General features: G+C 37.9%; 2 long non-coding RNA genes across 7 annotated transcripts in view; one reads left to right on the top strand and one right to left on the bottom strand.

Annotated features, from left to right (window-relative positions):
• The window catches only part of LOC145504124 (uncharacterized), a 382,163-nt gene that overhangs the window by 103,330 nt on the left and 253,740 nt on the right, over nt 1-25,093 (top strand). The gene's annotated exons all lie outside the window — the stretch shown is intronic.
• On the bottom strand, nt 13,886-23,536 carry LOC145504264 (uncharacterized). Its single transcript, XR_014052150.1, has 2 exons — nt 21,633-23,536; nt 13,886-14,578 (listed from the first exon to the last, which is right to left on the bottom strand). It is a non-coding gene; the product is annotated as an uncharacterized LOC145504264 (long non-coding RNA).

Here is a 25,093-nt window from a genome sequence, read left to right as displayed (position 1 = left end):
TAACCTGCACTATAATTATCAGGATTCCTGTTTGTTCAAGTCCATTTCTCTCCTAAAATAATCTCAAAATTATTTAATCATATGGATTAGAATTGTCTAATTAAAATGTAATTTAAAACAGAATAGACTGTTAAATGGTGGAGGTAGTTTTAAAATTACATATCAGTTCAGTTCAGTCGCTCAGTCGTGTCCGACTCTTTTGCAACCCCATGAACCGCAGCACGCCAGGCCTCCCTGTCCATCACCAACTCCCGGAGTCCACCCAAACCCATGTCCATTGAGTCGGTGGTGCCATCCAACCATCTCATCCTCTGTTGTCCCCTTCTCCTCCTGCCCTCAATCTTTCCCAGAATCAGGATCTTTTCAAATGAGTCAGCTCTTTGCATCAGGTGGCCAAAATATTGGAGTTTCAGCTTCAACATCAGTCCTTCCAATGAACACCCAGGACTGATTTCCTTTAGGATGGACTGGTTGGATCTCCTTGCAGTCCAAGGGACTCTCCAGTCCAAGAGTCTTCTCCAACACCACAGTTCAAAAGCATCAATTACATATACACGATACCCTATTAGCTGGTTGAGAAAGGAAACATTCTTTAATGTTAAGCAACAATTTAATATTATTTCAGTAAATTTAATTAATGCTATTTTAAGAAAATTATGTTGAGCTATTTAAAATGATCAGCCCATTTTTTAATCAGGTTGTTTGTGTTTTGATATTGAGTTGTATAAGCAGTTTACATATTTTAAATCTTAACCCTTATTGGTCATATCATTAGCAAGCATTTTCTCTTATTTGTAGTCTTGCATTTAGACGTTTAATCCACTTTGAGTTTATTTTTGTATATGGTGTGAGAAAATGTTTTTATTTTATTCTTTTACATGTAGTTGTCCAGTTTTCCCAGTAACACTTATTGAAGAGTCTGTTTCTGTTTCTCTATTGTATATTCTTTTTGTTTTGTCCATGGTTTCTTTTGCTGTGTGAAAGCTTTTAAGTCTAAGTAGGTTTCATTTGTTTGTTTTTGTTTCTTTTGCCCTAGATCTTTTGTTTCTTTTCTCCTAGATCTTTTGGATCTAGGAGACAGATCCAAAAAATACTCTTACAATTAATGTTGAAGAGTGGTTTGCCTATATTTTCTTCTAGGAGTTTTACAGTTTCTAGTCTTACATTTAAGTCTTTAATCCACTTTGAGTTTATTTTTGTGTACGGTGTGAGAACATGTTTTAATTTTATTCTTTTATGTATAGCTGTCCAGTTTTCCCAGTAGCACTTACTGAAGAGTCTGTCTTTCCTCTGTTGTATGTTCTTGCCTCTGTTGTTGTAGATTAATTGGCCATAGATGTGTGGGTCTATTTCTGGGCCCTCTATTCTGTGCCACTGAGCTACATTTCTGTTTCTGTGACAGTACCATACTGTTTTGATTACTGTAGTTTTGTAGTAAATGGGCAGAAGGCTTTTTCAAAGAAGATAGTTTTTCGAAGAAGATATACAGATAACCAACAGGCACATGAAACTATGTTTGTCATTGCTTCCCAGGTGGTGCAGTGGTAAGGAATCTGCCTGCCAATGCAGGAGACGAAGGAGACTCAAGTTCGATCCCTGGGTCAGGAAGATCCCCTGGAATAGGAAATGTCAACCTACTCCAGTATTCTTGCCTGGGAAATCCCATGGACAGAGGAGCCTGAGAGGCTACAGTCCATGGGGTCGCAAAGAACCAGACATGACTAAGTGGCTAGCACACGATCATTAGAGAAATGCAAATAAAAATCACAATGAGATATCACTTCACACCATTAGAATGACAATTATCAAAAAGAACACAAATAGCAAATTTTGGCAAGGATCTGGAGAAAAGGGAATCCTAGTACACTGTTGATGTGAATGTAAATTGGTGCAGCCACTATGGAAAACATGGGGCTTCCCAGGTGGCGCAGTGGTAAAGAAACTGCCTGGCAATGCAGGCAATGCAGGAGATGTGGGTTCAATCCATAGGTCAGGAAGATGGCCTGGGGTAGGAAATGGAACCCACTCCAGTATTCTTGCCTGAAAAATTCCGTGGACAGAGGAGCCTGGCGGGATACAGTCCACGGGGTCACAAAGAATTGGACAAGACTGAACACAGCACAGCATATGTAAAACAGTATATAGATTCCTCAAAACACTAAAAGTAGAACTGCCATATGACCCAGAGATTCCACTCCTGGGTATATATATATGAAGAAAATGAAAACATTAATTCAAAAAGATATGTGTGCCCCAGTGCTCATAGCAGCATTATTTATAATAGCCAAGATGTGGAAGCAACCTAAGCATCTATCAGCAGATGTATGAATAAAAAAAGATGTGGTGTACGTTTATATATATGTTTATACATATATGGTATGTGAAGATATGGTATATACACACATATATATGGAATATTACTCAGCCATAAAAGAGTGGAATTCTGCCATTTGCAACAACATGGATGGACCTAGAAGATATTATGCTTAGTGAAATAAATCAGAGAAAGACAGACACTGTATGTTATCACTTATATGTAGAATTTAAAAAGTAAAAAAAATGAATGAATATAACAAAACAGAAACAGACTCATATATATAGAGAACAAACTAGTGGTTACCAGTGGGAAGAGGAAAGTGGGTAGGGACAAGATAGGGGTAAGAAATTAAGAGGTATAAACTACTATGTATAAGATACATAACCCATAAGGATATATTGTATGACACAGGGAATACAGCCAATATTTTATAATAACTTTAAGTAGAATATAATCTATAAAAATACTGAATCACTATATTGTACATCTAAAACTAACATAATATTGTAAATCAACTATACTTCAATTAAAAGATAAATAAGTCATTAAGCCAATGAATTTTTAATAGACTCAGCCACATTTAGAAACTTTTAATATTAAAATCCCAATATGTTGGGTTTTAACACAATACTCTGAAAAGATCTTGCTTAAAATGTCTATATATACTTTGTATTTTTCTCTAGGATAGTCTATGTACAAACTTAATTTAAATGAGTTTAGTAAAAATCAACACTCTGATACTGAATTTAGTAAAAGCAGCTATATATCATTTAATTAGAATTTTTCAACCAGATATTCTGTGTAATCAGGGATTGCTTGAATTGGATTCCCTTCCTTTCAGAAAAAAACTTGAGTTATCAAGATGATCATGCTTTTAATAAGTATTTTCATAGATTTAATAAATGTATAATAGTTTCTAAAGATAAAAAATTATAAAATATACTGCAGTAGTATATTTTATGTCCAAGTTCAGATTCTGTTATGTGAGGGTTGCTTTTTGCTGTTCTAGGCATCAGTTCAGACATATCATCCAAATAATATCTTATGAGTTTCTTGAACTTGTACTGTGGATTATATACTATACACATAAAGGTTGTAGGAATCATAAACATATACATGTGAACTATGTTCCTTTCCAAATTTCTAGTTTTATGAGAGGAGAAGTACAATTGTGGGCATGTAAATGAAGATTAAGATTAAAGACTACTAGTTGACAGGTAGAGACTATTGATCACAAAAATTTGTTTTCTCCTTACATAATAATAAAATTATATGGTAAATTATAAGGTAAACTAAAGACTACACAACGTTAGCTGGAATATAAGAATGATATGCCCCAATCTTTCTCATAGCTGGGAGTATCCATGTATCTAAATTCTTACCAAAGATATATGGGAAGTTATGTATGACTTTTTCTGAACTTGGGTCTTAAGACATACCCAGTGAGCTGAAAAACAGATGTGTCTATAAAGTTTCTTCCAGGCAGAAGATGTGCTAATAGAGGAGCAAGGTGGAAGAAATGTGGTTCATGGACCAAGTGAACTAGAGACATGTGTTAACATGGAATACTGTAGCTTTAGACCTCAATGTTACATAACCTTCGCTATAACTAGTCTTTGGCTATGAGTGCCTGAAGTTGCTTTATTCATGCCCAACTCTTTGCGAGGCTATGGACTGTAGCCTTCCAGGCTCCTCTGTCCATGGGATTCTCTAGGCAAGAATACTGGAGTGGGTTGTCGTGCCTTCCTCCAGGGGATCTTCCTGACCCAGGGATTGAACCCAGGTCTCTTATGTCTCCTGCATTGGCAGGCAGGTTCTTTACCACTAGCGCCACCTAGGAAGCCCCTGAGTACCAGAGGCTTAATCATTTAATGTCTCTGTTCAAATCTCTAGTAGGTCTTGGGAGGCTCACAAACTCTTCTCAGCAGGAATGTTGTTGCTCCTATACCGTAGCCAAAGCCAGTCTTTTTGCTCTGACTTTAATTCTGATGTCCAGCTGTGTCTCCCATTCATAGGATCTTGTTATGTAGCCTTGAAAGTTGTGGATATTGCAGTGATACCCCTCCTGCAAGCCTGAGTGGTCCTTATTTCTTCTCCAAGCACATTTTTTCTATGTTTGCTGAGAAGGCTCTGTTCTCATTGTGGTTGCAACGATTTTGATAGACATGTCATCATTCCCTTCTCTCTCAAAGGGCAGGCTTGTTAGTTTGTATTTGACTCACACATTCTATCTGAGAGTAAACTTAGAACCAGTTCCCTGGGGTAAGACTGGTAGTCCCATTCACCCCTCACCATCAGCTAATGCTTTAACGTGGAGCCTGAGCCTGGTAGCTGCTGTGCTACCCTCAGGATTTATGTAGAAGAACCAACTCCTAATGGTATCTTTCTACTACTTTATTAATTAAACTCACCCAAGAGTCACTCATTACAACTTCGTCTGTAACATAGTATTTCTAACCTACTAATATTTTTTCTGTCTTGAAGTTGTATTCTTATACATTTTAAAAACACAAATTACTAACTCTCTCTCATCTACTCTGAATAAGAAACTTTTCTCTGTATTGTTTAGGAGGAAGCATGATGCAGTAAAAAGAAATTTGGACTTAAAAGTCAAGACCCAGGCACTAATCCCAGCCCTTCCATTTACTTACTGTTTGAGCAGGTCAATAAGAGTTATTGGTCTCAGTTTCTTTACCTATAAAATACTATAAATAATTCCTGTCACGCAGAGTAGTTGTGCAGGTTAAATTCTGATCTAGACTTGGAATGAGCTCTCTTCAATCACCTTTTAAATTTTAATTTATATTTATAAAAATATTAATATATTTTAATATATTTATATAAATATATAAAATTTATGCATTTATGTTTAGGAATATAATTTATATTTCTTAAACATTTTTAAATATATTTATATAAATATATAAAATTTATGTATTTATGTTTATGAATATAATTTATATTTCTTTAAAAATTTTTTAATTGTAGGATAATTGCTTTACAATGTACCTTTGACAGGAATTCCGTCACTTTTATTTCTAAGAGATCATTTGTTTTAAAGACTAAATAATTTTTATGTGCAGAAAATAAGCATGTTTAATAAATAGTTATTGTATCATAATTGAAAATAAGGATAAATGACTTTCTAATATAATTATTCTGCCTGCAATGTGGAAGAACTGGGTTTGATCCTTGGGTTGGAAAGATCTCCTGGAGGAGGGCATGTCAACCCACTCCAGTATTCTTGCCTGGAGAATCCCCATGGATAGAGGAGCTTGGTGGGCTAGAGTCAATGGGGTTGCAAAGAGTTGGACACAACTGAGCGAACTAAGCACATCCTTACTATTTATGTATAGCTATTTATGTATCAGTTCAGTTCAGTCACTCAGTCATGTCCGACTCTTTGCAACCCCATGGACTGCAGCACACCAGGCCTCTCTGTCCATCACCAACTCCCAGAGTTTACTCAAACTCATGTCCATTGAGTCGGTGATGCCATCCAACCATCTCATCCTCTGTCATCCCCTTCTCCTCCCACCTTCAATCTTTCCCAGCATCAGGGTCTTTTCCAATGAGTCAGTTCTTTGCATCAGGTAGCTAAAGTATTGGAGTTTCAGCTTCAGCATCAGTCCTTCCAATGAATAATCAGGACTGATTTCCTTTAGGATGGACTGGTTGGACTCCTTGCAGTCCAAGGGACTCTCAAGACTCTTCTCCAACACCACAGTTCAAAAGCATCAATTCTTTGGCGCTCAGCCTTCTTTATAGCCCAACTCTCACATCCATACCTGACTTCTGGAAAAACCGTAGCTTTGACTAGCAAGGAGCAAGCGTCTTTTAATTTCATGGCTGCAGTCACCATCTGCAGTGATTTTGGAGCCCAAGAAAATAAAATCTGTCACTGTTTCCATTGTTTCCCCATCTATTTGCCAAGATGGGACTGGGTACCATGATCTTAGTTTTCTGAATGTTGAGCTTTAAGCCAACTTTTTCACTCTTGTCTTTCACTTTCATCAAGAGGCTCTTTAGTTCTTCGCTTTCTGCCATAAGGGTGGTGTCATCTGCATATCTGATTGGTATTTATGTATAGCTTCCTAGAAAAGAGACTGTTCCTTATTTTAAATGTGTTTTACTTTCACATTTATTTGACATTTTAATTTTATCCACGTGTATGTAATACATATTATTTCCACAGGAAAAAAAAAACAATCTGCTCTGAATTTTCACTTGGTTTATTATAGCATAATCTGTTTTACATGGTATTTGATTTCTGATTCCTAATCCCGCATCAGAAGCTTTACAGCTTGTGTTAGATCCAGTAGAAACTGGTGGATGGTTCAGGGTACAGGATTTCCCATTTTGCAACATGGACTGTTTTCCAGTAGCCATATGGCTAAGCTACTGACCAAGATGAGTTGACTTAGCTTTCTTAGCTTGAATCTACCCTGCTACTCTCTTGGGAGGATATAGCCTAAGAACATGCTATACTAAGAGGTTTAGCAGGGAGGGAGCTGCCACTAAACACTTCTCTTAAGATCATGTTGGAATCAATGATCTAATCCTGGTAGAAGTGAGTTATTGACTTCTTAATGTATAAGGGAGGCATTGGCTCCTTAAGTTTGGTATGCTCTGCTTCTCCTCCAGGGAACAGGGATCTGCTAAAGCCTTAAGGAATGTGAGGAGTTACCTCTTATGGGAGGAGGAACTTAGCTCTTTGAAAGTCACAAAGCAGCTCAGCATTTTTTTCTTCTGTGTTTTCATCATTTAGGTTTAATATTTAAGAGTGTCATCTATAAAGGAAGCATTCATTTTACATATATTGGCCCTTGTTTGAAGGTTCACAAGTATGGCAATAACCCAAAAGTTGCAACAAGAGAAATCTAGTCATAAGGTATTTACAAACTTGGATGACCTAAGGGGAAAAGAGAAAGATGGTGGTGTCTTCCTCAGCTTATGAAGAACATATCAAAGGCATTAATTCTTTTTCCAGATGAAAATGGCATTATTTTATTTCTTGATTTGATAGATAATATACAATTATATGGAAAATCCGAACAAAAAATATGAGGAAGGAAATATAAATAGCTCCCCAGTACTGTCATTCAGGCTAATATTTATAGTTTGAGTTTTTGCAAAGATCCATTCAAATTTTTTAACAAACATACGTATATAGAGTTGTATATGTGTATATATGGTATATGTATGGTGTTATATATATATATATATACATATATATGCTATAAATATATACATATGTCTTTTTCTATGTATATCCTCATACTATATGTCAACAGTTTATAACTAGGGATTTTGCTCTTCTCCCTTATGCAGTTGAGAGTCAATGACTCAATGAGCCATTTTTCATTACGGACTCTAAAGGCCTTCATGATCTATGACAGTAGAAAGTTGAAAACCATAGACTATATCCTGCTTTGTAACAGAATTTATACTCGTTGGTCTTCAGACCTCTCTTTGTCAATGAACAGATCACCCATTTTTAAGGCTGTATGTTCATTCATTGTGTAGCTACACTTTATTTAACCCACTATTCCACTGATGAACTTTGTGGTTATTTCCATTTTATTCTCCCTCCTATTATTAACAATCCTTTTAAGAACATTTCTATTTATACATCTTTATAATTCTTTATCTCCTTGGGTTATGCTATTACAAGAAGTTTATCTGGGACACAGAGAAAACATTTAACACTTATGCATACTGCTACACTGTCTTTCACAAAGACTGTATCATTTGACACTCCCCTCAATAATTTATGAGTGCCCATAGAGCACTGATAATCTTCAAGATCATTATCAACTGACAAAGTGGAAAGCCGTAAATTGTTTTCATTTGCCTTGGATTTACAATGAGGGTGTATAGTTGGTTAGGCAGAGAAGGCAATGGCAACCCACTCCAGTACTCTTGCCTGGACAATCCCAAGGACGGAGGAGCCTGGTAGGCTGCGGTCCACGGGGTTGCTAAGAGTCAGACACAACTGAGCATCTTCCCTTTCACTTTTCACTTTCATGCATTGGAGAAGGAAATGGCAACCCACTCCAGTGTTCTTGCCTGGAGAACCCCAGGGATGGGGAAGCTTGGAGGGCTGCCATCTATGGGGTTGCACAGAGTTGGACATGACTGAAGCCACTTAGCAGCAGCAGCAGCATAGTTGGTTAGGAGCCCAGGCTCTGGAGTCTATGTGAATTCAAATCCTATCTTTATCACTTAACAGCTTTCTGACTTTGTGCCAATTATTTAGCCTCTCAATGTCTCAATTTGCTCATCTGCAAAATGGTGATAATATAAACCTTGTACGATTGTTATGAGGATTAAATGAATTAACACACATAAAACTCTTACAACATATCCTGGTAAATTCACTCTCAATAAATGTTAGCTATTGATATATTTTCATGTTAATTGCTCTTTAATTTTTTATTCATTAATTGTATATTCAAGTTCTTTGGTATACTCTGTGATATTCCTCTTTTATTTACTGACTGATAGAGCGGTTTTATTTTTTTAAATATTTATTGAGATGCTCAATTTACATATGGACTTCCCAGGTGGTAAAGAATCTGCCTGCCAATGCAAGAGATACAGGTTCAATCCCTGGGTTGAGAATATTCCCCAGAGAAGAAAATGGGCAACCCTCTCCAGTATTCTGGTCTGGGAAATCCCATGGACAGAAGAGTCTGGAGGGCTACAGTCCATGGGATTGCAAAAGAGTCAGACACTAGTTAGCAACTAAACAACAATAAGTTACATATATTGCTTCAATCATTACCTCAAAAAACCTATAAAGAAGGTATATTCACCTTGGCATAATGTATAGGAATATAAATTGTGTTGTTAGGAGACTCGCATCATCCTACTTACCAGAAAAATAGTACATTTTATACTTTATTGTGAATATAGCTGAATAAAGGGCACTATAAATGACACTGGAGATGTTAAGCATTAAAATGATTATAGTCCATCTTCTCTTTCTCTCTCTCTCTTTCTCTCTCTCTATATATATATACACACATATATATTTATATTTAAATAAAACCAATAAACTATAATGGTGACTGCTTCAATTTGTAGCTGTTGTTTTCGTTATGTGAGTAGAGAAGGAGAATCGATGATTAAATTCTTTATTAAGAAATGAAAATATTCATTTATTTTCATTCTGATAGTGTCTAAAGTGAGAGCTGATATACAGTCTGCTGATTGTTGATAGAGCTCTTTTAACAGTACAGATATTAATTACTTGTCTGTCATACATTCTACAAGTATTTGGTTTTTTGTTTGGCATATCTTTGTACCATATATGTTTTTACTATTTAGGTAATAAAATTGACTAGTCTAAGATTTCTGGCTGAAAAATCCTTCTTCATCCTGAAAATTATAAAAAAAATTACCTATGTTGTCTGCAAGGAGTTTAATGATTTTATTTTTTACATTTAATTCTTTGACTTGTTTTGAATTGAGTTTGATAGCAGTGATGAAGAAAGGAGTAACAAAAGCTTTCTTTGAGGACAATGAAGTGATCAGTTTGAGAACTACAGGGACATACAAAAGAGTAGAAGTCCCAATTTTCCTTTGGCAGGCAAAAATCTAAATTTATCTTTTGGGAATTCTTTTTCATTACCTGTTGTTGCTCAGTTGCTCAGTCATGTCCAACGTTTTGTGACCCTGTGTACTGCAACACAGCAGGCTTCTCTGTCCTTCACTATCTCCCTGAGTTTGATCAGACTCATGTCCATTGAGTTGGTGATGCCATCCATTCCTCACCCTCTGTAGCCACCTTCTCCTCTTGCCCTCAATCTTTCCAAGCCTCAGGGTCTTTTCTAATGAGTCAGCTCTTCACATCAGGTGGTCTAAGATAGGGTTTTAATTTTCTTCTATTTCTCACTCTCATTATCTTTTGTTTCTCTTCTTTCTGGAAAACATCTGCTCTTGGGACTCTATGAAAGTTTAACAGAGTTTCTTCCCAGCAGCCAGTTATTCCCACCGTATTTGGAGTTCACATTGAGATAAATGATTTTAAATGTTGGTTTTTTTATAAGATTAAAATAGTTTCACATAACAGTTCCTACTGTGAGCATTATTTGGGCAACACTACTAAAATTGTTGTCAATCAAGATAATGGCTTTTTACTACTGATACAAGATCTCTTTGTAATTTTGACTTGTATTGTGCACTGGCCAGAGTGATGATTACATCAGTTAATCAACATATTTAATAGTGCCCACAAATATAAAAGTATCCATAACAATCAGCTTGAATGACCCATTTATTATGAACATAACACAAATTTTATATACACATGTCTTGGACATCTCTATGTACCACTGCAGATCCACTTGGCCTTATCTTTCCTTCCAGTTGTGGTTGCAGGGAACAGGTTGGCACAGATGTTGCCCTGCTTTTTTCCATGTGACCAGAAGTGCCTGACCTTAGCCCTTGTGTGCCTCCTCTAACACCTGCAGCATGGGATGCTTGAACACACACGAGCAACCTGGGAGTGTGGGAGATTTTGCAACCCATGGGGCAAACCTTGACCAATGTGGAATGTGAGTTAATGTTTCACCTTTTCATCCTTTCAGCAGAGACACAGTATATTCAATAATTCTTTTCAAAAAGTCCCATAGATCTAGCACCTCGTAGTGGACAACTCCATATCGTGCCTTTGTGTGGCTATTCCTCCTTCTCTCTCCACTCTTGTCCTTCCTGGTGCTTCTTGTCTCTCGCTCATATTTCTGCAGCTGTCATCTTTAATAAACCATTCGTGCATCAGACTTCTCTCAGACTCTGCTTTTTGGAGTTTGTTAGGCTGAGAAATTGCATTAGAAAAAAATAAAAAAAAATTCTTCTGGTCATTTGTATATTGGTTTCTACAAATAGTTTTAACTTAAACTTCAGAAAGTGTAATTACTAGGGAATAGACCTTTGAAATTAAAAAATTGGCTGAAAATGACCATTTTTTGTTTTTTTAAACTAATTTTTAGTCTTCTATTTTCTTATTGCAATAGTGTTAACTATTTTTTTAATTTAGCAAAAATCATTCTTAAGTCAGCAAGAGGCATAGAGAATTTACTTGTATATTAATAATTTTTTACTGTAAATTATTTGAAATAATACAAATTTATTACTTGTTTATTTAGACTGTTATTTAAAATGTAAGTTTGATTTAACCATTGATACTTAATCTAAATAGTTGTTACTTTTGTAGATGATAAGCATAAAGAATCAAATTCTATTATTCATTCCTGTACTCAGAATAAACCATGGCTTTGGTGTGGCACTTATAGTACATATTTAAAAAATCCAAGTAATAAAGAAAAGTCATAGCATTCAAGTTAATAAACCAATGATAGATGCAAAAGTGAGTTGTAAACTGTGAAGCACGGTATTAATTTAAAATTTCATTAGCTATATGAGGTTGTAAATATGCTTCTAAATTAGAACTCCCACATGCTGTATTGGTAAAGAAAATCTACCCTAAACTTTGGCCACTAGATGTCATGGCAGCTCTACATAAGAAGCCAAGGGTGGGGGAAGGGTTGACGGCGGAACTGCCTATTTTAAGACCAACTGTTTTAGTGCACAGAGGTGTACCATTCTGTATCTTATAAAACCAGTCATTTTACAAAGTGCAGGATCATCTTCAGTCAAAATAAAAACTCAGCTGGTATTGGATCTTTTTATGTGGTGATAGAATGAATGTGTTGATAAAATTACAGTGGTTGAAATCACTTAAATTCTGCTTTTGGATACAATTGTCATTTTTCTGTACTTACTCTAACTCCATTAAAAAACCAAAACAACCCTGTGAGCTTTGCAAGTGGAAAACAAAAATGAAGTTTCTAAAAACCAACTGGTTGTAGCAAGACATACTGGCCTGGGGAAAAACTGGTTATAGCTCTTGAGCAGTCCATGCATGAGTGCAAAGGCAATACAGCATGGAATTAAAAACATAACATGTAGTTAAAAACATGAATTTTGGAACTCCATAAGCCTGGGTTTTGATACGGATCTTCTCTAATAGATATGTGATATTTAATCTCCTCATCTATAAAGAAGAGTTGATAATACCTCAGAGAGTTGTTTTAAGACTCAGATAAGATTGTGACTATAAAGCTCTTAGCATAGTGTCCTCCACACTGCAAACATTCAGTGAATGGCCACTCTTATTATGAAGGTGTAATTTCATACCTAATGTTTTAAAATGAAAAACCCAGTGCTTCAAATGCAAAGAGAGCATCAGCTTTTATCAATTTTCAAGGTAATTGTAGATACCACTTAAGTGGAGTAAAATACAAACAACCCCTCCTAATGTATAGCTATGATGGATGTTGAAATAGAATCTACTTGTGATTGTGGCCACAGAAAGGAATTTCTCACTGGAGTGATCCTTATTAATATCTGCAACATCAAGTCTCCTCTTTTATTATAATGTTTTCTTACAGCACGGACAGTGTCCTCAAAGGTTCTTGCTTTTCCATCTTCTTATATTCCACCTGGGGGTTGGCAGTCCGAGTTAGATGGCCTTTTGTTGGGTCCACCTGTCTCCAGTCATTCTGACAGTGGAACATTTAATGTGGAAAGGGCAGCAGGGCATAATCCCAAGACTATGCCTTACATTCCAGAGGGTCTGAACCAAGATGATCCCGTGACACCTGCCTAATATGCATGGAATAATGTGATATTGGTGGTTCCAGGGCAGCAGACATCTGTCTTTAAATGTGACTCTTCTAAAATGGTAAGGTCTATGATCCCTAGAAAATAACTCATATCTATTTGTGTATATTTGGAAAATGACCAGAAATAAAGATTTGGATATTTTAAAAGTTTTTCAGCACATAATATTAACATGGCTATATTTTCAGAGGGAAGAAAGGGGCAAATAAGAGGATGGGTGCAGTTTACTTCTGGTAGGAAAGGCAAGATCAATGAAATGTAGTGGAGAGAGAGGCTTCACCATCCATTTGTATGGCTTTGCTTGTTTCAGGAAGATTTAATAGTTTGTTCTTCTCTGACTTGCTACAGCCTTTGTAAAACTTTGGTGTAAAATCTGAACAAAGAGACTGAAGATGAGATAAAAAAGGAGAGTCTAGTGAATAAAAGGATTTACTTCAATAACTCCCCAAATCCTACCACAAGTGAAATGATCATTTCAAATACTATAAGGCAGAAAATGAATCAGCCATAGTACTAACGATTACAGTATGAGACAGTGATTCATATGAAAGGCAGCATAATTACTGTGGATATCAGATTGGATTTCAAAATGAGGAAAAGAACCTTTTAGTACTTTCTGGGCTAAGGATAAACATAATTGATTTATGAATAACATGAGAGTCCAGCTTCTCTGGCAAATATATTGTATTTCATGTAGCAATGAGCTTAAAGGCATTTTTCACATTTCTATGTGAAACTCAATATTCACATGCCAGGGAAGTGAGGAGCGGTAGTGGCTGGAGCTCCTGAGAGATGGCAGGTCGGCATCAGACATGCCAGAGCAAGCCCATCTGCTGCATGGCAGCAGCAGGATCAATGATACAGCCCAGCTTGAAAAAATGATAGGTGATTGTTTATTTATTCATTTATCTAGTTATTTAAAATACAAATGTGATTTACTAGAAAGAATGAACACCCTTCTTCCCCAGAGGCTATTCTAAGAAAGTTTCTTTAGTCCTGATTCTTAGGGAAACTGTGCAATCCATCTAGTCTAGAGCATGGTACAGGTATCCTTCTGAAGTCCCTGTTGCACTTTGAGCTTTTCACCAATACTGTGTTTAAAGGGTTGGGAGAAATCACATTTGGAAATATTTCATAAATGAAACTTCCAAGTCCTGTTAGGTTCTTTGAACCATTTGTACTGGAGTGACTTGGTTAAGTGGGGCTATTTATTTGAGTTAGCCTGGGATAGTGGTTAAGATCAGAGACCCATCAGACTTCCTGGGTTTGAACCCAGGTTCTGCCAAGTATAAGCTGTGTGACTTTGGGCAAGTTGAGTGGCACCTGCTCTTTTGGTGATTAATATTGCCAAGTGCCTGGCACAGTGCTATGTGTGTGCTAAATAATAGTCATACATTTGATCTTTTTGATAATTCTGTGAGAAACGCAAAACATACAGGATAAGAGAAATTCTTGCAGGTAAAAGGGACCTTGTTATTATTGTGTAGTCGCTTAGTGTCCGACTCTTCTTGCGACCCCATGGACTGTAGCCCTCCAGGCTCCTCTGTTTATGGGGTTTTCCAGGCAAGAATACTGGAGTGGGTTGCCATTTCTTTCTCTAGGGAATCTGGAGTCAGGGATCAAGCCTGCATTTCATTTTCGCCTGCATTGACAGGCAGATTCTTTACCACTGAGCCACTGGGGAAGCCCATAGATATCATCTAATTAAGTTCTCTCAATTTAAAGATAAAAAATGTACCTGAAGTTTTATTGCTTATTAAAATAATATACTGGTATCTAAATATAGTTTTCTTAACTTTCTGGCTATTTTTCCCCCATCACATCACTCTGACTTCTCCTATAGAGAAATGTAAGGAAGAAGAGTTCTTAAACAGTTTTCTAATTTAAGAAAATAGTCTGTGAGAAATGCAGTAATAATATTAGGAATTGGAGTTGTATAAATTATAAAAAGACATATCAATTTTTAAAAAAGTATCTGCTGCAATTAGGTTTAGCTGCAAATAGCAGCAAGCTTCAAATCTCTTAAATAAGATAGGAATTTGTTTCTCTTCCATATAAAATAAACAGAGAAGAGAGTTCTAGGTTCTTTTGGTGGTTCTGTGGTCATCAGAGGTCTGGGCCCCTCCCATCTTCTACTGTTCTGTGGGTGGCTTTCATTCTCAAGGTCACCTCTTGATTCAAGATGTTTGTTGGAACTCCTGCCCTCAGGTCAGCTGTCCAGAATGCAGGAAAAAGGAAGGGAGAAAGGACAAAAAGATATTTTCTACATAATAATATTTGACATATTTGATAAAATATTTGATAATATTTGATAATGATAATATTTTAAGCAGTCTTCTAAGAAGTTCTAATATCATCTTTTACTTACATCTCATCATTCAGAAGTTTGTCACATATTATGCCTGGCTACAAGGGAGACTGCAAAGTGCTTTCAAGCATTATCATTTAAAATGTGAGTTCTCCTTTTGAGGAAAGAGAATAATGTCTATGGGATGGTACCTAATGATCTCTGCCATAGATAAGGAAAGTTATTTCTACCCACTTTCCTCCTCATACTTCCTCACATCCATGTAGGAGAAAATTAATTTTTTCTTTTTGAAAGGATATTGCATCTGTATATTAGAGTCTTATTGTTGCAAGAAGCAAATCAATTTGCGTAGGACTAAGAGGAAAAGGAAAAAGCTATTAAAAATGACAGTGATGTTTTGTGGAACTCAAAGGTAGTAATGAAGAAATTCCAAGGAAAGCCAGGAATTGAGAACATGTTGGAAATACAGGCAGTGTTCACTTTCAATTTCCTGGGTTTGCTTCTTTCTGCACATGATTCTCCTATCTCTTTAAAGACCTGTTTCTTCTCTCCCCAGCTCAACCTGCCAGTAAGGGAGTGACCTGGGATATGCATCCAGATCTTCTAACTTACATTCTATTATAATTATTATTTAAAAATTCTCTTCCTCTTTCTTTATCTATAAAGCAACAGAATTCCTTCTCCTTACTGATTCACTGTCAGCTCCCAATCACAGTGACTTTTGATGTATTTGAATATATTAGCTACCTGTATCAGAGAAGGCAATGGCAACCCACTCCAGTGTTCTTGCCTGGAGAATCCCAGGGACCGGGGAGCCTGGTAGGCTGCCGTCTATGGGGTCGCACAGAGTCGGACACGACTGAAGCGACTTAGCAGCAGCAGCAGCAGCAGCAGCTACCTGTATGGACCAGAACCTTGAAATCTGACTTCCAGAAATGCTTCACAAGGTCTGTGATACTATCAGTATTTGGCACTACATATTAAGCACTTTTCCACTCTCAGATGTCTTCTCAAGTTGTGTATTTTCATTAATTGATGTCAAATGTTTCAATGACCTCATCATATTGATGATTCCAAATACACATTTCAATTTTAGACCTCTTTAGCTCCAGATCCTTATTTTTATCTGAATATTGGTCACCTTCACTCAGTTATTTCTTAGCATCCCTAGTACCTTCAAACTCAACATATCTATGATCTCATTTTGAATTCTCCGTCTTCAGCTGCATCCACCCAAGCATTAGTAATCTTCCTTTCCCTTCACTTCTACTATCAGTTAATTGCCAAGTCCTACAGAATCTGTCACCTAAAGCTCTGATTTCTTATGGGTATTCCCATAAGTAATACCTTTGTAATCTTGTTTTTGTAAAACTGCCTCGTAAATCTTACCCTTATCTTCAGGCTTATCTATTCTCTGCATTGTCACTAGAGTAATCTCTTAAATGTATCAATATGGTTATGTCACCTCACTACTTAAAACTCATCAGCATTTCCCTTTTACCTACAGAGCAGTGGCTAAATTCCTTGCTGGCTGTAGAAGACTGTTTAAAATCTGATTCCTTTGTATCTAGCCAATCTCATCTCCATGTACCCCTCCATATGCTTTGGCTTCATAAAACTACTTGAAATTCCCTAAATGGAACAGCAAAGGTCACACTCTGTGATGATGGCATGTTTTTATTTTCTTTCCCTCTAAATGCCTTTATTCTGATCTGTGGTCTTGATGACTGTCTACTCATCTTAGACTTAGTTCAAGCATCGGTTCTTTTCTGAAGGCCTCCCTAATCAGCATGCTGTCTCTGCTCACATACTTTCCTCTATTTTCCCTTTACATGTTAGTTTCTTTTCTTTGTTGGATCATATAGCACGCACGTTTGAGAAGCCAGAGGAACAGACTAAGACAGATGCTATATTGTCCCCCAATATCTCATCTGTCCTTATATAGTAAAAGGATTTAATCAGGTATATACTTAACCAAGGGCTTCCCTGGTAACTCAGCTGGTTAAGAATCTGCCTGCAATGCAGGAGACCTGGGTTCAATCCCCAGGTTGGGAAGATCCCTTGGAGAAGGGCATGGCAACCCACTCCAGTATTCTTGCCTGGAGAATCCGCATGGGCAGAGGAGCCTGGTGGGCTACAGTCCATGGTGTCGCAAAGAGTCAGACACAACAGAGTGACTAAGCACAGCACAGCACGTACCTAACCAAATGAGAACTACATTTCCCAGCCTCTTTGCAGTGTGTGTGGCCATAGGATTGGGTTCTTTGCCAATACTTTGTGCAGAAAATGGTGTGTGCAACTTATGACACATGCCTTTTAAAGTAAAAGGTATGCCCTTCCCTTACCCTTTTATCCTTCCCATCCACTGAGCGGAACATGGGTATGGTCAACAATTTTTGCTTATACAGATACAGGCAACACCCCGGGATGGTAGAGTAACAAGACAGAAGAGGCCTATCTCCCTGATACTGTGACGCTACCATATCCACTCTGGACTGCTTATGGTTAGTTGTGTGCTAAAGATAGACTTGATTTCCCTGATGGCACAGTGGTAAGAATCCACCTGCCAATACAGGAGACACAAGAGAGGCAGATTCAATCCCTGGGTTGGGAAGATCCCCTGGAGTAGGAAATGATAACCCAATCCAGTATTGTTACCTAGAAAATTCCATGGAGAGAGGAGCCCGGAGGGCTACGGTCCAGGGGGTTGCAAAGATTCAGACATGATTTGAGGACACACACACATGGCAAAGGCTTATTGTTTAAGCCCTTGTTAAATCAGCACTTCCCTGATAGCTCAGTTGGTAAAGAATCCGCCTGCAATGCCGGAGACCCCAGTTCTATTCCTGAGTCAGGAAGATCTGCTGGAGAAGGGATAGGCTACCCATTCCAGTATTCTTGGGCTTCCCTTGTGACTCAGCTGGTAAAGAATCTGCCTGCAATGCAGGAGACCCCCGGTTCGTTTCCTGGGTTGGGAAGATCCCCTGGAAAAGGGAAAGGCTACTCACTCCATTATTCTGGCCTGGAGAATTCCATGGACTGAACAGTCTAGGGAGTCGCAAAGAGTCGGACATGACTGAGTGACTTTCACAAACCCACACTTATATACTAATACTAATATTCAGATACAACAGGTTTTATAGCCTAGCTAACATGCACACTTCACTGTAAGACTATAAGAGGAGTTCAGGAACTTAGATTTATTCATCTTTGGGGAATTTCCTGGTTGTCCTGTGGTTAGGACTTGGTGCTTTCACTGCTGGGGCCTGGGTTCAATCTCTGGATGGGAAATCCTGAAAACCTTGTGGAACAGCAAAAAAAAAAAAAAAAAAACCCCACCAAAAAAACCTTTGTATTCTTAACATCTGCTACAGAGCCTAAAACAGTATTTCACCAATAACATGTTGTTTCTAGAAGAGATAAAGTCGTAAATAGACACAAGTTACAGCTTGTGTGCAAAAAAAATGCAATGTTCTTTGTTTTCCAATAATTAACATAAGCTTTGTCAAGTCCCCATTTTGTGTGATGAGGGCCAACTCATTGTTGCCAACTTAAAGTAATTAGTACTTTCAGTTAAACTGTCTCTTCCAGTAACTACTTAGTTAATTATGATTCTGTAATCTAGTCCTCTTGGGGGTTGGTGATGGTGGTTATCTGACGTTTCTTTCTCATGAGAAGCCAAGAAAACTGGCCTGCTGGGCCTCTTATGTGTGCTATGGCCTCCACTGTGGTGTCAGTCTTCTCTCTTGGTCTTGAGTGTTGGCCTCCGTCCCTCCTGATGCTGAATTCACACCTCAACCTGGCCTCCAGTTCTTATCCCACTGCAAGGCCTTCTTCTGGGCTTTTGACTCTCAGGCTTGTATCTACTCTGTTAAGGTTGCTAGGAAACTCTTGGTTGATGCAGCCTCATCCTTTTGGAGAGCTAAGGCTCTTATGAAGAAGCTCTCAGACCATCCATCTACACACCTCCTTCAGCCACTGCTATTTCAGGTGTAGTATTGGATACAGGACTTTTCTACCCAGCCCTAGTTATACTCTTTATAGCCAGGCAATGAGCTTTCTGTTCTGGAATCTTTTCAAGCTCATCTCAGATTTCTAATGAAGAGGAAAAGTTAAAATTTTATATAACCTCCTTCTCTTTCTGCCTCTGTAACTCAGTTTGCCCCTTGCAAAGTCTAGATCACGTAGGTCACATAGTCTCAGAAAGAGGGGACTTGCAATACTACGAACTCGAGTTTATCTCACTCACCCTTGTTTTGCTCTTTATAATTGCCCGCCCCCTGCAAACCTGCTTCATCATGCCTGTCCAGGCCAGGCAACCCCCTCCCCATCTTGACTGCTGTTGCCGCGTGCTTGTGAAACCCTTTAGTATCAGTTCAGTTCAGTTCAGTCGCTCAGTCGTGTCCGACTCCTTGCGACCCTGTGAATTGCAGCACGCCAGGCTTCCCTGTCCATCACCAACTCCTGAAGTCTACCCAAACCCATGTCCATCAAGTCGGTGATACTATCTGGCCATCTCATCCTCTGTCGTCCCCTTCTCCTCATGCCCCCAATCCTTCCCAGCATTTTCCAATGAGTCAACTCTTCGCATGAGGTGGCCAAAGTATTGGAGTTTCAGCTTCAGCATCAGTCCTTCCAATGAACACCCAGGACTGATCTCCTTTAGGATGGACTGGTTGGATCTCCTTGCAGTCCAAGGGACTCTCAAGAGTCTTCTCCAACACCACAGTTCAAAAGCATCAATTCTTCGGCACTCAGCTTTCTTCACAGTCCAACCTCTCACATCCATACATGACTACTGGAAAAACCATAGCCTTGACTAGACGGACCTTTGTTGGCAAAGTAATGTCTCTGCTTTTAAATATGCTATCTTGGTTGGTCATAACTTTCCTTCCAAGGAGTAAGCGTCTTTTAATTTCATGGCTGCAATCACCATCAGCAGTGATTTTGGAGCCCAAAAAAATAAAGTCTGACACTGTTTCCACTGTTTCCCCATCTATTTCCCGTGAAGTGATGGGACAAGATGCCATGATCTTAGTTTTCTGAATGTTAAGCTTTAAGCCAACTTTTTCACTCTCCTCTCTCACTTTCATCAAGAGGCTCTTTAGTTCTTCTTCACTTTCTGCCATAAGGGTGGTGTCATCTGCATATCTGAGGTTATTGATATTTCTCCCTGCAATCTTGATTACAGCTTGTGTTTCTTCCAGCCCAGAGTTTCTCAAGATGTACTCTGTATATAAGTTAAATAAGCAGGGTGACAATATACAGCCTTGGCGTACTTTTCCTATTTGGAACCAGTCTGTTGTTCCATGTCCAGTTCTAACTGTTGCTTCCTGACCTGCATACAGGTTTCTCAAGAGACAGGTCAGATGGTCTGGTATTCCCATCTCTTTCAGAATTTTCCACAGTTTATTGTGATCCACACAGTCAAAGGCTTTGGCATAGTTAATAAAGCAGAAATAGATGTTTTTCTGGAACTCTCTTGCTTTTTCGATGATCCAGTGAATGTTAGCAATTTGATCTCTGGTTCCTCTGCCTTTTCTAAAACCAGCTTGAACCAGCCTATTAACAGCTCGTGTTGCCCACTACAGTCTGCCTATAAAAACTCTGTAATCCCTTTGTTCGGGGCTCAGAGCTTAGAGTGTTAACTCCTCTGGGCCCGCCGGCGTAATAAACCTGGGTTCTCCAACTGTCTGAGTGTGGTGCTCAGTTTCTCGAGGACTGGTTTCTGCAACACTATCTGTATACTATCCAGAGATGTCTCCTTCCCTTCTGTTGTCCTTCCCAGTCATTATTTGACCTAAGACAATGGAACACTAGACCTTTTCTCAAGTAGCTACCAATATTTAGGCCATCTAGTAAGTCACCTTCGAGTCTTCCTTTCCCACCTACTGGCCAACATAAAACCTCCTTCTGAGTTGGGGAAACTTCTCTTCCTTCATGATTATGTTTTCTTTACTCTAAGGCTTATGGTATAAACTCCACATTAGTCTTCCAGGCTGTGAGTCTTTACATCTAAAACCAGGCTTTTTAGAATCATGCCTCTTTAAGGCACTGATGGTGATGTGCTATACTCTTCTTAAATCAATCAGTCTTTTCCATACCCAGTTGTATTGGTAAATAGCACTTACGGAATTCTACAGTTCCAAGACCTTAGGTCCTTTCCTTAGCCAGTCTGTTGGAAAAGTCCTTTGAATAAGAGGCAAAGTCACATTGCTGATGCTGCTAAGTCACTTCAGTCGTGTCTGACTCTGTGCAACCCTATGGACAGCAGCCAACCAGGCTCCTCTGTCCACGGGATTCTCTAGGCAAGAATACTGGAGTGGGTTGCCATTTCCTTCTCCAAAAGTCACATTAACCCTTCTGATCTTGACCGGGTATTTGGTATATGTAAGAACATTTCCTTCCATGTTCTTCGTTTAGTCTCTAAGTCTTGTCTGACTCTTTTGTGACCCCACAGACTGCAACCCTCCAGGGGATCTTCCTGACCCAGGGATCGAACTCACATCTCCTACATTGCAGGCAGATTCTTTACTGCTGAGCCACCAGGGAAACCCATCCTTTTCTAATACTACTATTTATAAAACTACTGAGCATTTTGAAATATATATATACCTTTTACTAATATGTGTGAAGATTCTTCAGATGTCTGGAACCAACTTTAAAAGTCTTCTTGACTTCATTTAATCTAAGCATCCTTTCACTGATATAATCATTTTAGCAGCAACCATCATTGCTGCTTCCTTGTATTCATATCTTTGTTTAAATACCTTTACTTGAGTGTGGGCAGTATCTGTGACTTTCTTCTAGCCAAGTAGATTATGGCACAGGTGACAGGGTGTTCATGATTATAGTACATAAGTGATAATGCCTGTTTGGCATGGAGACTCTCTTTCCCTTTTGCTGGCTTTGATGACGCAAGTTGCTGTGTTGTGAGCTGCTCACATGCAGGATCATGCAGCAGGAAAACAGGGGTTTTGGTCCAACAACATGTATGGAATTCAGTACCGCCAACAACCGTGTGAACTTGGAAGTATTAAATAGATTCTGCCTCAGTCAAGCCTCAGGTAAGACTGCAGACCTGGTTGACACCTTATTTATAGCAGCCAGTGAGACCCTAAGCAGAGAACTCAGCTAAGTTGGCCCACAGAATTTGTGAAATCATAATGTGTGTTGTTTACGACCACAAAGCTTATGGTAAACTGTTACCTAGCAATAGATGATTAAGACAGAGACTAAAACATTGAGACTGGCAATGGTTTGACAGATCTTTCAAACACAGGAAATCAAGATTGAAGGATTAGTGGACTGGAAGTTATGTAACTGAGAAGATATTTCTAAACCAGTGAGGAGATTTTGGAAAAGCTATCTTAAACTCTATAAAAACTTACCTTAATATAATTACAAACAATGCTAAACGGCAGTTCACATTATAAGCATAGGAGAGAATTTTCACTACTTTTTCATGTTCTAAGAAATATATAAAAGCACACAGAATTTTACTAGGCCTCAAATAATGGTAAGAAATTGATTAAATGGTCAAAGCAATATGAGGAAGTTGCATCTGAGGTAAGATAAATAGCATAAGCAAAAGTGACTGAGATAGTGTTGTTCAGAATGTATTTGAGAGAAAATGATCAGAATATCTGGATGATCCCAAAGTTTCAGGAATGGAGACAGTATGAGGAAGACAACGGTTAAAGAGCACAGAGGTTATTTTGTAGAATACCTTCAATGCAGGGCAACAAGCCGAAACATTTTCCTTTCAACCCATGGTCTTTGGTCCCCCTTCCCTACCTTAATCCAAGTATCTCTCCCTTCATCTGTTTTAAAACATGTTTTATTTAAATGAAAGTTTCCGTAGGTAAAAACAATATGTGAATTTGTTATACTTTAGAAAACTGGAAGCTTTTGTGTTATTTTTCAACAGTTGCTATTACATTTTTATTTTACAATTCATCTGGCTATAGTTTTCAGGTGGGATTAAAGGGGGGAATAAATTGAAGTTACTGAGACCAGTTGGAAGGCTATTGTAGTTTTTTACTGTCTAAAATGGATTCATTGATGTAGGCAAAATAGGATTTTACAGTAGGATTCAGGGATTTAATAGTACTTAATTCATAGCTTTGCACACTTGAGACTCTCAATAAATATATGCTGAATTGTAGGGACTTAACAATAGGATTTAGATCCACATGAAACAAAAATTTACTAAAGAAAAATTTGTGGATTAACCACATTAAAAAAAAAAAGTGAGTGTGCGGAGCTGGATGGAGGTATTTGTAAAGGTAGTAAGAACTTTTGATCATTACAATAAAAATGTGATTAGAAGCTTGATATTATAGTCTCAAATCTTCTAATGGAACACATTATTTTGCTATATGAATTTTCTAAATGCAATTTTTGCAATAAACTGTAAACTCTTTGATTTGTTTGATTAAGTAAAATCTGCAAAGTTCTGTAAGATTAATTGTTATTTTGAAAGTTAAGGGAAACTAAATTATACTTATTTGAGGAATTTGCCCACACTCTTTGAAAATTGGCTCAAATCCATGGTTTGAAAGATTTCCTTTTTTCTAGAAACAGAAAATTTGCAGATTCAATAAACTTTACTAAATGATAGCTATCATTTATTTATTTTTTAAAAAGGGAATGGAGGATTACAAGTTTTCAAAGATAGTTCCTTAAAAATAAAAACATTTTCTGGGAATTTTCTATATGCATAATGAATATTTAAAACCAGAATCTCTTTACTCAAGTATCCTAGTTCTTTTCAAGGGAATTGAGAATCCCTAGGAATTATATATTTTTAAAATTTTCTTTAGTTTCTAATTAATAACAATGTTAACCTTACAAAGCGAATGGGTAAACAACTTCTTGAAAATAACTTATTTTTCATGGAACTAGGAATAGTGCACAGACACAATGAGAGCTCAATTCATTTGACTGACTGGTGTTAGAAAACAGAAATAGATGTCAATTATGGTTGGAATAATTTCTCTTTATTGAGGGGAACATCAAATACAATGCTTCATTTTAATCTCTCCACCCCAAATTTCAATTTATTTCCTCTGAAACAAGCATTTTTTACAATCTCATCTCAGAAATTATCAGAGGAATACTGTCTACATTTACATTAAATTTTCTTCTGTATTTTTTTTTACAATGTCTTCAGAAAATGTCTGTAAGTGTATTAGTTCAGTTCAGTTGCTCAGTCCTGTCTGACTCTTTGCGACCCCATGAATCGCAGCACGCCAGGCCTCCCTGTCCATCACCAACTCCTGGAGTTTACCCAAACCCATGTCCATCAAGTCGGTGATGCCATCCAACCATCTCATCCTCTGTCATCCCCTTCTCCTCATGCCCCCAATCCTTCCCAGGACTAGAGTCTTTTCCAATGAGTCAACTCTTTGCATGAGGTGGCCAAAGTATTGGAGTTTCAATTTCAACATCAGTCCTTCCAGTGAACACCCAGGACTGATCTCCTTTAGGATGGACTGGTTGGAGCTGCTTGCAATCCAAGGGATTCTCAAGAGTCTTCTCCAACACCACAGTTCAAAAGCATCAGTTCTTCAGCGCTCAGCTTTCTTCACCGTCCAACTCTCATATTTATACATGACCACTGGAAAAACCGTAGCCTTGACTAGATGGACCTTTGTTGGCAAAGTAATGTCTCTGCTTTTAAATATGCTCTCTAGAAGTTGGTCATAACTTCCTTCCAAGGAGTAAGCGTCTTTTAATTTCATGGCTGCAATCACCATCGGCAGTGATTTTGGAGC

This window comes from Giraffa tippelskirchi, chromosome 1 (assembly GCF_054371585.1).
Source record: "Giraffa tippelskirchi isolate mGirTip1 chromosome 1, T2T-mGirTip1v1.2.pri, whole genome shotgun sequence".
Lineage (NCBI taxonomy): Eukaryota > Metazoa > Chordata > Mammalia > Artiodactyla > Giraffidae > Giraffa > Giraffa tippelskirchi.
The sequence above is the reverse complement of the archived record's forward strand: the minus strand, read 5'-3'. Positions and strand labels throughout refer to the sequence as shown.